The sequence below is a fragment of the Chroicocephalus ridibundus genome, chromosome 3 (genome assembly GCF_963924245.1).
Source record: "Chroicocephalus ridibundus chromosome 3, bChrRid1.1, whole genome shotgun sequence".
In the NCBI taxonomy this organism is placed as follows: Eukaryota; Metazoa; Chordata; class Aves; order Charadriiformes; family Laridae; genus Chroicocephalus; species Chroicocephalus ridibundus.
In genome coordinates this window covers 781,460-793,550 of record NC_086286.1, presented here as the reverse complement: position 1 = coordinate 793,550, position 12,091 = coordinate 781,460, and the positions used below count along the sequence as shown (strand labels likewise).

The window sequence follows — 12,091 nt, the reverse complement described above, 5'->3', positions numbered from 1 at the left end:
AGGAGAGGGCAAACTGAGGTCACCCAGTAAACTTTGATGCTGGCATTTCTTCACCTTCAAGGGTCTGACTTTGCAGCTTTAATAATATTCTTGTCACGAAGGGGTTTTGTTTAATTTATATATAGATTATGGGTTGCTGTCTATTGGCAGACACCTCCAATATCGGCTGAATACAGTTAAAACCAGCAAACCTTGCCTCTGTTGAAAACGCCTACTTTAGCTAGAAGACCCTTTCATTTCAGGTGTTACTTACACTCTGAATGAAACAGGAGCCTAATTTTGATTCTGTGATATGCCCAGGGATGACAGCATCATTTAATGTATCCATCGAAAGTTACTAACTTGATCATAATTGAATGGGGAGCAGTGCATCTGACCTTTCTTTTAAATTACCATCCCAGACTTTTAATGGGTTTCTCAAAAGTTATTGTTATTAACACGAATATTACAGGAATGAAATCAGCCCGTTAAAGCCAGCCGTCACAATGCTTAAACAAAACTGATACCTGCAAATAGTCTGTTGAGGTATCAAGGACTGTCTTGTCCCTAAAGGAAGCCTAGATTGAGACAAATATATTGGCTGACAGAGATAATGGTAACAATATCAACAGAGTTAATCAATTGTTTTACTGAAAGTAATAGAGATAGCGAATTAAATGGGACATAATTTAAGTGGGGATATGAAGTTACTTTACAGAGTGTCCTGTGGTTAATGGGAATAAGCTGTTCTTTTGCATTTTCCACACTTGGTTTGTTCGTGTTGTGCAAGTTAGCTGTATGGTGCAGGGTACTGACCTATTACATATGCTGCAAGCCCGCAGCTATTATCATGTGAGATCCTGCAGCCACTTATTATTATTAATGCCAGATTTGCAGGCAAGGTTAGTGAGCAACACAAACCACTGTTAACCTCAAGGGTAACTGAGTCTTTTTGAAGATGCCCCCTTTTTATTCTTATTTTCAAATTAGGAGTGAATAAGCTGTTCAGTCATTCAGGAGGAAGGAAAAAACCTCAGCCATATCTAAACTCTGTTAGTTTGCTATTAATCTTTCTTCAGTGCTCTCAACCACTAGGGTCAGTGCTCCAATGGGTCTCAGCATCTGCTGTGCCTAAATAACATTTTCTCTCACTGCAGAAAAAACTACAGTAGTGGGACTGGAAGATGCCTGCTTATTCATGGAAGAGGTGCAATACACACAGCAGTGACAAATACTTCCCTAACGATCTCCCCTTGAAGCACGTCTCAGTCCCAGGCTGAAGGGACCATCTCTAGCTTCAAGACAAGGGCTTGTGCTTTGGGCTTTTCTGCTAAGAAAGAGGCTAGTTTTTATGGTGCGCAGATTTTTTTATAACAGCCTCACATTTCTCATGGTCCTAGTAAACAGTTATCAGACCACTGCCAGTAATGCCTAAGCGAGAAGAGAGCCCTGACTGCCCTGTGTGGTCCAACAGCCCAATATTTCTCTTTACTTGATTTAATATGCTAAATGCCATCTTGTGAGCTAAAGTATCATTTACAGAAATCAATGTATAACTAAGTTACTAAGCATGTGATATTGGCTGCAAATAGCAAAGACATTCTTCCAGTGAGGATTCGAATTTTTTCTACCATGCCATAGTTTCCAGCTATTATTGCCATTTCCCACCAATTGTATATAGTTGGTGCTAAACCGAGTTTACAACCTTCTGTAACTCCCTGTTCTCATTTCTTTTTCTGCCCCAACAAGCCTAACTGCCAATAATAGGAAATATCCACCCATTTACAAAGAGAAAACCATTATACTTAATTCCACAGATATATCAACTTAAATACCATAAATTTTAATACTGGGCATTGGAAAAGGCACTTAACTATGTATTATGCTATCTACGCTGGCTGAGTATATGCAACGGCTATGTAATACCAGTCGCTAAACACACCAAAAGCTATGGGAAATGGAGCATATCTGGACCTGTGAAGCATCATGCCAATAGCTATGTATTAACCGCCTTCGTCATCCATCCTTTTACCTGGCATTTGGCCAAACCCAATAAAACTAATCAGCATGAGATGGTTTTTTACAAATGGAAATGCTGCAGTTAGATGCAATCTGAGTGCTCCACATGAGCACTGTGCATCAGGCGAACAAATGACTGCCAATTTTTTTTCCTGTGGAGAAAGCGGCTATTTGCTCTTGCTCACTCCAACAGAGAAAGTCATAGCTCTGTTCTCTGGATCGGCTGTTCCTGGGAGACAGCATCCCAGAGAGGATCTGCCTTTTACCATTATGAAAAAGACGATTCTTACAGTGGTCTTTATTGAAACACTTACCTGCAGATCTCCTTTCACTATATGCAGTTTCTCTTTGCTTTTTGCAGATCACATTTTCACACATCCTTCATAATGTTACTACTGATGAGTTTCAGCTAGTCAGGTCCAAAACACAGACACAAAATTTCCTGTTATAGAGAATCCCACAGGCTCCTTCAACCCAGCATTTATATAAAAGCTTTCTGATAATCATCTAACCTCCACAACTGCTATCGGATTTCACATCTTAGCTGATCATACGGCTTATGGTCTCGCTGCAACTTGCTTTCGGCACATGGCAGGGGGCCACTAGTGTGAGACAAGGTTCCTGGCAGGGGGAGCAGAGGCACAAGCAAAGCTGCTAAGCAGCTCCAGTGCCTCCAGCCATCACCCAGGATGGTCTGCAGCCACCACCGCAGCTCATCCCAGTCTTATTGCCAGGATTGTGTTGGCACCAAAAAACGCTGTTGATACCTACCCTGACCCTCTGAAAAATTTGTAGCAAAGGAAATGAAATACGAACAAGGAATATGAGTCTCTGTTTGCTCAGGATGACAAAACCAGGAAGGTTATTTGATCAGGAGAGTAAATCTGTCTCCTTCACAGCTGGGGATATTTCAGATGACACCGAGAAGCCATTTTCACCACTCCAGAGATGCTCTTTTTGCTCTGTGACTACAGATAACACCTTCAGAGCTGTCAGATACAGCTATTCCATCTCACAATTCCTACACAACTCCCTTTTACACTACCAAAACTGTACATATGACAGCAAAGTGGCTGCATCAACTCCAGTACACTGCCTCACCCTGTGCCTGAATCCAGCCACATGCTTCACAGCCTTCTGGGTTTGGACAGGGGCTGCCCACTGCTCCCCACACATATCTGCATCCCTATGGCTTCTGGAGGAGACAACATCATTTGTTGCTAGAAAAACAGTCGGAAGGCCTGGTACATTAAGTTTGTCATGTTCTTTAAAATTATTTGAGAATATTTACTGGAAGGTGTCAACATGAGGAATTTAATTTTTTCACTTATTTTCCTAAGTCGCTGCCCACATCCTAAGGATGCTGCACTGAGCCCTCCCGGGAATCCATCAGAGACCATCCTCTTCTGTCAAGACTAGCCCAGGAAACAGTGGCTGGTAAAAGGCAAAAGCCATTACACAAAGTAAATGGCAAATTAAAAGCAGTGTTTAGCGTAACACCAAAGGTCCTTCTCCTTGAATGACAGGATTTGCATCTGAGAATGTGTACCTGGCTTTACAGAGAGAAAAAAATAGTATGGTATAAGGAAGGACAAATAGAAAGGCTCTCAGGAATGTTTTTACCAGAGAAGGAATCTTTCCCTAGGAGTCTAAAAACAACGTATTTTGCCTCGGCTGCTGCCCCATTTACTATGCGGCTGTACAGGTCAAGAGAAGTCAGCTCAAAATGTTCAGATAGAATTGAACACATTTTTCAATCACCAGTCTCCAAAGGAGTGCAGGCACAGTGCTGCCATGGACACCTTCAGACCCAGGGGGCTCCGACCAGGATCTGTCGCTTCTGCAAAGTTTCAAGGGTGTTCCCTTCATCTACCTACAGGGTACAAACAAGGTTGCCTGAGCAGATGACTGCACCACTTTGGAGCGCTTTTTCCACTGCTGCGGGCATCTCTGCAGGCTGTGAGTACTTGGTCCAGAGTTTTCACCAAAGTCATATGAATTTTGAAACAGAGTGACTCTGCAGCCTTGGCCAAGGATTTCAACTGCATTCCCCAAGCGTTATGCTCACCGTGCTAAAAAGCACCTGCAAAGCATTTCTTTGTGATATTTACTTTATAAAATTAAAGCACAGGGAGAAAAAAAAAATCAGTTTCTTTCTGCTATTCCTTAGTTTGCGTAAGCAGTCGATTGTAAATGTCAAGTGCCAGTGGTGCATTAGAAAAGGATCACACTGAAAAATTCTCTCTTGAAGGCCAGAGCCCAAACTCCTCGCCAGCCCCAAGACTGCTCTGATTTCACGTACAACATCCTACATTAGGATCATGTGCGGTAACGCCTAATTTAGCCATCAAAACTCCAATAGCGTGGGAGTTAAAGAAACTCCAACTGCATGTGTGCAGAGGGTTCACCCTATGCTAAATTTTAGGCAGCGTCCCTCTGCTTCAGACAGCTCTGTCCAGGTTCAAAGGGGTGAATGGGGAATATTGTGAGATCTGAGCTCATTAGAGGAGCAGGTGGGGATGTCTGCAGCTGAATAAGCAGGTTGCTTTGGGAATAACGTAAAACAGATGTCCCGTCTTCGCACTCCCTGAACATTTTCTTCAAATAAATTGCAAGTGCAGGGTTTAAGGCCGAGTCTGTCATTTATCTCTTTAGCAGCTCCTCTTCTGTTTTCTTCTGCCTGTTTTCTTTCAGGGTAGCAAACCTTTTCTGTAAAAGGGTGACTTTAGAAGCTAGAGAGCAAAAAATGCTTTTTGATTGAGCAAGGGAAATGAAGTGCTCCCTGCTTAAATGAGCTTACTGAAGTTTAAGGTAGAGAATACTGGGAGGTGCTCTACACATGGTCCAAGATAGGCACGTATTCAAACAATGTCAAAGCTCATTGAAGAAAACCACGTATTAGGATTTATTAATGGGATTTCCCTTCAAGATGTTTTCTCAGCAATATTTATTGGTGAAGTTGAGGAGGGAGTCAGGGTTTTACATATGCTAAGTATAGCTGTGGTTTGTTTTTCACTACAGCAATGCACTTATTCATATCAAATGTCTGAAAGAGATGGAGGGACACTGGTTCTGATTACATACCCAAGTCCTGGGAAATGTGCAGGCAAGTCTAAAACCATTCATAGAGAGTTACCAAAAATGTGCTCACCAATATGCTTACCAAAAATGTGTTTTCTTTAAGTAAGGGATTACTTAAAGCACATACAAAAGCAAACGAGACTTGATTCTTTTTCACGCATGAAGATTTTACTTTGAGAGACCAAAGCACCCAGGCAATGTTTTGGGATGTCTTCTTTTGGAGACACAACCCCAGCCTCTACCAGAAGGTATCTGTTGGTTATCAGAAAGTTCCTACCACTCATCATCTAGAAGTGTCTCAATGAGGTTCCTTCAGGTTAGGCAACCAGCCCTCTTTGTCAAGGTCCAGGATTTATACTTAAAAACACATTGCACAGGTAATGTACGAGGGTCTAAAACAGTCAACAAACTTTTAAGACTTATTAACAGAAAAAATGAGACTTACGGGTCCACTGTCTTTGCTTATGATTGACAACTTAACCCACAGTGCTGTAGGAATGCCATTTACTGTCTACTCTACTGCCTATTCTGCTGGGATAACCTTTACAATGTGCAATGCTCTTAAAAATGTGCATAACTCAGAATTATGCAAAAGAAACTTGTAAAAATCTGCACAGAGAATTAGTTCAAGTCTCAAGACAAAGAGGCGATACTTCACAAGCTCCATCAGCACTACCAGAAGTTAATGCAAAATAAATTCCATGGGAGTTTGCAAAAATGTCAGCTGACAATAATACCTTAGTGAGGCAGAGCATATTATATGCATCCTGCTCATTAGCTATAAAGCCTGTCTGCATGACTGTTTTTTCTCATTTGAATTAATCAAACTGTACATTATGAAGAGACCTGCCGAGCCCTTTAGTACATAAAGCATTTAAAAGATGTTATTAAAAAAGTTATTTTAGAAATTTGCAATTACACATCGATTTGTACACTTGCATTTATTGCTTCTCTTACTGTCAGTCTGCATCAAGATAAAGACACAGGAGTCCATTTACACAGATGAACATTTGGAGCCATTATAGGCATGCGTACAAGAAACTAACAGTATTATTCTTCCGAAAAGCTATAAATTTTAAAACCCAAGTTACAGAGCAGCTGTTTGGCATAAGTAGATTTGTCAAACTATTTCATATTAAGTTTATGCAGCATCTCAACTTTGATACGTATCCCAGTTCCAAAACCAGGAACCCAGAAAACCCACGTTCAATCTAGGCCATGAATAGTGCCAACAACCTTGAAACAATGCCGTGTACTGAAGCTCCTCTATGTGCAATATCTTGGTCAGTCTGGAGCCTTAAACATTTAAGATACAGAAAAATCTCTTTGCAAAGTCAATGAACCCAACTGTCTGTCTACCCATGTACAGCCCCTCATGTAAACTCAATGTTGATCTTAAAGAGAAATACAACTTTTTCTTCACCTTTTATAAGACGACACTTCTGCTTGAAGCCCTCTTCCAATTGATACGATAAATGCAGCCGCTGCTAGTTTATCCCCATTTGCTCCTGCACCAGGCAGCTCTTCTCCCTCTCTGGTGTTCACCCTCAATCTATTTATTGACAACAGCATAAAATGTCCAGCCAGCCCTAAGAGTGAGAACTTAGGCACTGATTTTTGGGGTAAAGCCTCAGTTTTGTGTACAAGTCAGACAAGAATAATTTCCACATCCAGAAGTCTTCACTCTGCTAACATTAGTAAAAGCAGGAGAATAACTATGAATTTCACAGCCCTAACAATCTTAGGAAATTTGTGAAATACAACAGAAAAACAGGTTTGCTCAGGCACCCACAGACTGTGATGGTAAAGGTTGACGCAAGGGCAGCAGACCCAAGCGCTAAATGCATAAAATGGCATCTCCAGCAGTTTTTTCCTCGTTCATTATCCTTGCATTTTTAGAGTCACCACATAACCCTGCCCACCCTTCCCCACAGGGATATCAGTATCGAGTCATTTGTCAGCAGAATATTGTCACATTTTACAATATCACCCTTAAATAAGAGAACCCTCACAAGGCAGTGCTGCAGGTTATTGATTTTGAACCACTGACACAGCAGACAGCATCCCCCCAGCAGGAGAGATACCCAAGGTCAAATGCCTTCTTAAAATACACATTTGGCTACTAGGAGTTTCATTAAGTTCAATAAACCATCAGGTATTGACTGGCAGCACTATTTATAAATAATCAACCTGTACGGTGCTGACCCCTTTTTTACTTAATGAAATTTGTTTTCTCTTGTCAGTGTCAGGTATTTTGAGTTAGCAAAATGCTGTGACCTCTCCCACACCAAAAACGAAACTGTATATAAAGACTGTCATAAAAGCCCGGCAGTAGCAACAGCTCCCGGAAATAGCATATATCTATTTAGGTAGTACAAACAAGATGTCAAGTCTTTAAAAGCGTAAGCTGTTAAACCAAGTGCCAAACCATCCATACCCGTTTGCATACCACAGAGCAAGAGACAGCGCTCTCCTTCATTCAGCCTCCGTAAAATAAATAATGTAATGTGAAGAACAAGGAAAATTTGTGTTATTGCAGCAGTGACAACAAGTGATCTTGAATTAAGACATTTGAGAATTAAGGCTCTTCCTCTTTGTGCGTTTCCTAAAGGAAAATAATTTCCTAAAGGCAGTATGTCTTGCACGTGAGCTGCAATGTCTCGGACCACTGTGGCCCTGGCTGGAGGGTGCTTGCCAGGGCTGAGCTTCAGCAGAGCCACCCAGCTCTGAGCTCCCAGTGTGTTGCGAATGTCCCGCTGCTCCCAGTGTGTTGCGAATGTCCCGCTGTGCTCAAGGCCCTGCACTTTCTTAGTTCAGCATTGCTTTCTCCTTATCCCAGAATGGGCAGGAGCTTTATCTGCCATAGGCTAGCAAAAGCTCATTTTGAATTAATGGTCCTTTATTTCTTTATGCACTTTCCTTATTTCTGTTCATTATGCCTTGGTGGCAGAGGTAGGGATCCTTTTTCTTTCTCCTGCCCCACTGCTGGTTTGCTCACTCAACCTTTAAATTCTTCTGCACCATCCATAGAAGGGGGGGGAGGGAATCACAATAAAAAAGTCCAGCAAACATAAGCTTATACCTTCAGGCCATACTATATTTAGCAGTTCCCTGGTGTGCTGCTATGTTTTTAATTACTGTTGTCAGAATATATTTGGGAGAGGTAGTTGCTGGTTTACAAAATAAGAACCCTTTATACCCAGGTGTTAAGTGCATGACTGTCATCCGACCTGGTAACAGGAATGTGAACTGTCAGGGTCAAACACAGGACCCAAACTCTGTTACTTGCCTATGGCCCTGCTCTGCTATACTTGCCCTGGAAGTTGGTTGGTTTTGTTTCCATGCACGCAGAAGAGGGTGCATTTTTGATGTGTGTATACATATTTATATATACTATGTTGCATCACGATATTTTGATTTGCAACCAAGCAGTGTTCAATGATAAAACGTGTGTAATGTATATGGCGGATGGATAGATAGTTATTACAAGGCAAGATTAAAACTCTTCGGTTGATCTGTATCGATTTTATTTTTGCAGTACTGTCTGCCTGATCATACATCTTCCCATTTCCACCCCGCTGCTAGGCGGGAGGGGGTGCACGATTCGGCTGAGGCTGCAGAGCACAGCATATATCTGCGTAGCAGAGAAAAAGCCGCCGGCATCCTTGAGTGGTTACAAATTACAGACCTCTCGCTAGGGGACCAGACTGGAGCCAGGATCCAGCTTTTAGCATGCCAAAGCCAAAGACAGCTAAATTACACTCTCATCTGCTTTACCAAACAGCCACTGTGGAAGATGCAGTCTCCAGCAGGTCCTTATCCCGTGGCCGGGGCCACCTTGTGCAGCCATCCGCACGGCCACATACACAAAGCACAGAGGGGCCGTGCTGCAGGGGGGAGAGCCTATTTGCTGTCTGTCACGCTCAGATCAAGTTTAGCCCTTGTACCAGCGCATGTAACACCCAAAGTCACCTTGGGAAACACAGACAAGTGTTGCACAATGCAAGTGTTGAGCGAGCGTGCCCGCACCTCCACCCTCAGCAGCCCCAGCTGCTGCAGTGGTGCCTCCTGCCCGCACCAGCACAGAAGTCCCCTTCTTTGCAACCCAGTCAAACTGATCCCAGAGCATCTCCTGTGTGACCGACCACTTCCCAACCCTCCGTACTGACTAAAAAGCATCAGATTATTTGAAAGCAGGAAGCAAACACACCCACACCATCTTTTCAACCTTGTTAGCATTTGTCAAGCATCATTTCAACCCTAACATTATAGATGTTTAACGGGTCCATACTGAAAGTCTTTGAACCTTGCAATCAATGCAGCTGAGCCACTGCACAAGGTTTACCATTGATCCGTGTTTCACTTCATTAAATGTTAGTTTTACAAGGTTCAAAACGGGTCTGCTTAAAATTGTTTAACAACCTGTGCTTGCATCATCAGCTCTAAATGGCCACGCAAGATTGACCGCTGGCAAACCCCCTAGTTATTTATTTCTTGCCCTACAACAGTATCAATTTGGGAAACTCACTTTTAAAAGTTTGTAACGCGTTCAGCACTATTCGCTTTAAGATGAAGTATGCTGACAATACTGCTTAATGATAATCTTTTGGGATTCAGACAAGGCAACATCACATCCAGCTGCACCAATGCACACTCACCTGCAGGTACTGCAAAAGTGATGCTGCAAATACGGATTAATTACACCCCTGAGAAGCTGCTGTCGCACCAACTGCATTGCAGGTGTCTCCCCCATATTAAGGAAGGAAAAGTCAGTACAAAAATGGGAACGGGTTGGGTATGTCCTCACCTCGTGCATCACACAGGGGCAGGACTGTCCCTCCAAGGCAGAAAACCGTTGCAGGATTTTTGTGTGTGTGCAGGCACAAGCGCTGTGGCACGTGCCATTAGTCCCTTAAAGACCATCTGATCCTGAAGTGGACTCAGCCGTACAGATTTGCAGCAGTATTAAGGTGCACACTCAGCAAATTAATAATCAATTCTGCTTTTTGGCAGAATTTTGTGTGAAACACAAGATCTTAATCTATTCCTACTATACCAGGATGGGTGAAAGCATCTATCAAGCCCTTTGTCCACAGGCAAGACGCTGCACGGGATAAACTATGAGGGCTGATAGCAAACCATCACTCTCCTACCGTCACTAACAAACACCATTATTTATCTTCTGGACAAGTTTAATATTTTAGTGCAAATGGTTTTATGTACTAGTATTTCCTCATTTCTTTGGTGTTGGGTCACCAACCCCTATATTTTCACTTCCACAGCCAACAGCTAGTAATGGAGAAAAATATTGTACATTCATTGCAGAGGAGAAAAAAAAAAACCTACATCAACACTATTCCTTCGTACTCTAGTCAAAGGTTGGACTTCTCTCTTTATTCTTGTCTCCTGTAATTTATTAAACACTCCACCACGATAAAATTAGCAGTGAGTCTTGGAGTAAGTAAAAATCTATTTATGCAAACAATTGATACATTGCACAAACCATCTGATAAGAGTATTCTTTAAAATTAATTTATATTTTTTTTAAAGCGTACTAGCTGCTGGGGAACTTTGCCGCCTACCACTTGCAGATACACCGGGGCAGTCAGCCCCAGGCAGGGGCCTCCTTGCTGCCCCTCTGCTTGGAGCTGCTTTTGCAAACAGAAATCTGCTCAAGCGGTTTGGAAATTGCTACTCACTTTTGCTTGTGCTGAGAGCCGAGGTGACAGTCCAGCAAACCAGAGCCGCCACAATGCCGGGGTGTCTTGCTCCTCTTGGTGCAGCACTGTGGCCTTCAGCGGAAGCGTTCCTGTTTAAGAATGGGGTGTCAGAGAATTAGAGCAGGTTTACAGCCCAGGAAGAACAGCTCTCTTGTTCACAAGGCAAGTAATCAGACTCTGCAAAAACTACAGAAAAGTGTCAGTTTTACATTGGTACTTTGTATTACAGAGCTGTGACCTGCCCAATACGAAAAATTCTGAGGTGTTACACTTCAGTCGTTATTCATTCTACACCCCACCCTCCCCCGGTCAACAAATGGGCGTTGCTAAATTTTGAGAGAAACCTCTCTCTGTTGCTACAAGCTCCCTGTCCAGAAGGGGGACACGCGTATAGACGTTCAGATTTGGCGGGCTGCAACGCACACAGTGATCAAAACCACCCCTGCAATTACATTGCAAAGAGTTTCACAACACCCACGAAAGTGGGATTAGCAAAGGCATTCAGAAAACTGTCCTCCTTTGTGCATTATTTCTCTCTGTCTCCCAGTTTTGCTTTGAGCAGAGAAGCCCCCCCGACGTCAGCGGCTGAGAAGCGGTTCCTCTGAATTACAGCTAAGGCATCACGCAACGCAACATTTTTATGGTCATGGTCTGCAGGATAAATGGTTTTTCTCCAACAGACTGAAAATCGTACACAAAATAAACGGATACTCCTACAGGATAAAAGGAGTGGAGAGCCGCTCCAGTCACGGAGCAGGATGATTTTGCAAGGCCCAGCAGCCTCTGCCAATTTGCTTGGCACAGCCACAAAACTAACTCCAGCATCAAGGCAGGAAAGGAGAAGGACCGAAATCAGCTCTCATCTGCAAAGTTTTATTCCTCTGAGCATCGGCAAAGCACAGATGGACTTTTCTCTGAGTGAAGACCATTCTGCACCTGGAAAACTCAAGTTGGGAAGACCAGAAGGCGAAGGGGAGAAATCCGTTTGTACAGGCACTTTGCTTTGCAAACTGAGCCGTACCCCTCTAATCAGCAGCAAATGTGCACAGCAATACTATGTGCAAACTAAATGTCTCCCTCCTTCAAACAGATGAAGGCATTTCTTCATGTAAATAAATATTTTGCATTGACTTAAAACAAACAAACAAACAACAGGTGCCTGTTGGAATTTTTAAAATAGAGGAAAAGGGTGTTAATAATCATAGTGTTAATCAGGCTGTTTGGGATCTGCCTTTCTTTTCCGAAATTATTGTGAAGGCCCAGGGATGAAGTCAGAAATGGACTGTAGGGAC

General features: G+C 42.8%; 1 protein-coding gene across 3 annotated transcripts in view; it reads right to left on the bottom strand.

The window, feature by feature from the left end:
* Nucleotides 1-12,091, bottom strand: part of CCDC85A (coiled-coil domain containing 85A) — a 132,597-nt gene that overhangs the window by 34,457 nt on the left and 86,049 nt on the right. For all 3 annotated transcript variants that reach the window (XR_010070562.1, XR_010070564.1, XR_010070565.1), the window contains one exon: nt 10,779-10,888. The gene's annotated coding sequence lies outside the window, so the exon portion shown is untranslated. The remainder of the gene's footprint in view (nt 1-10,778; nt 10,889-12,091) is intronic.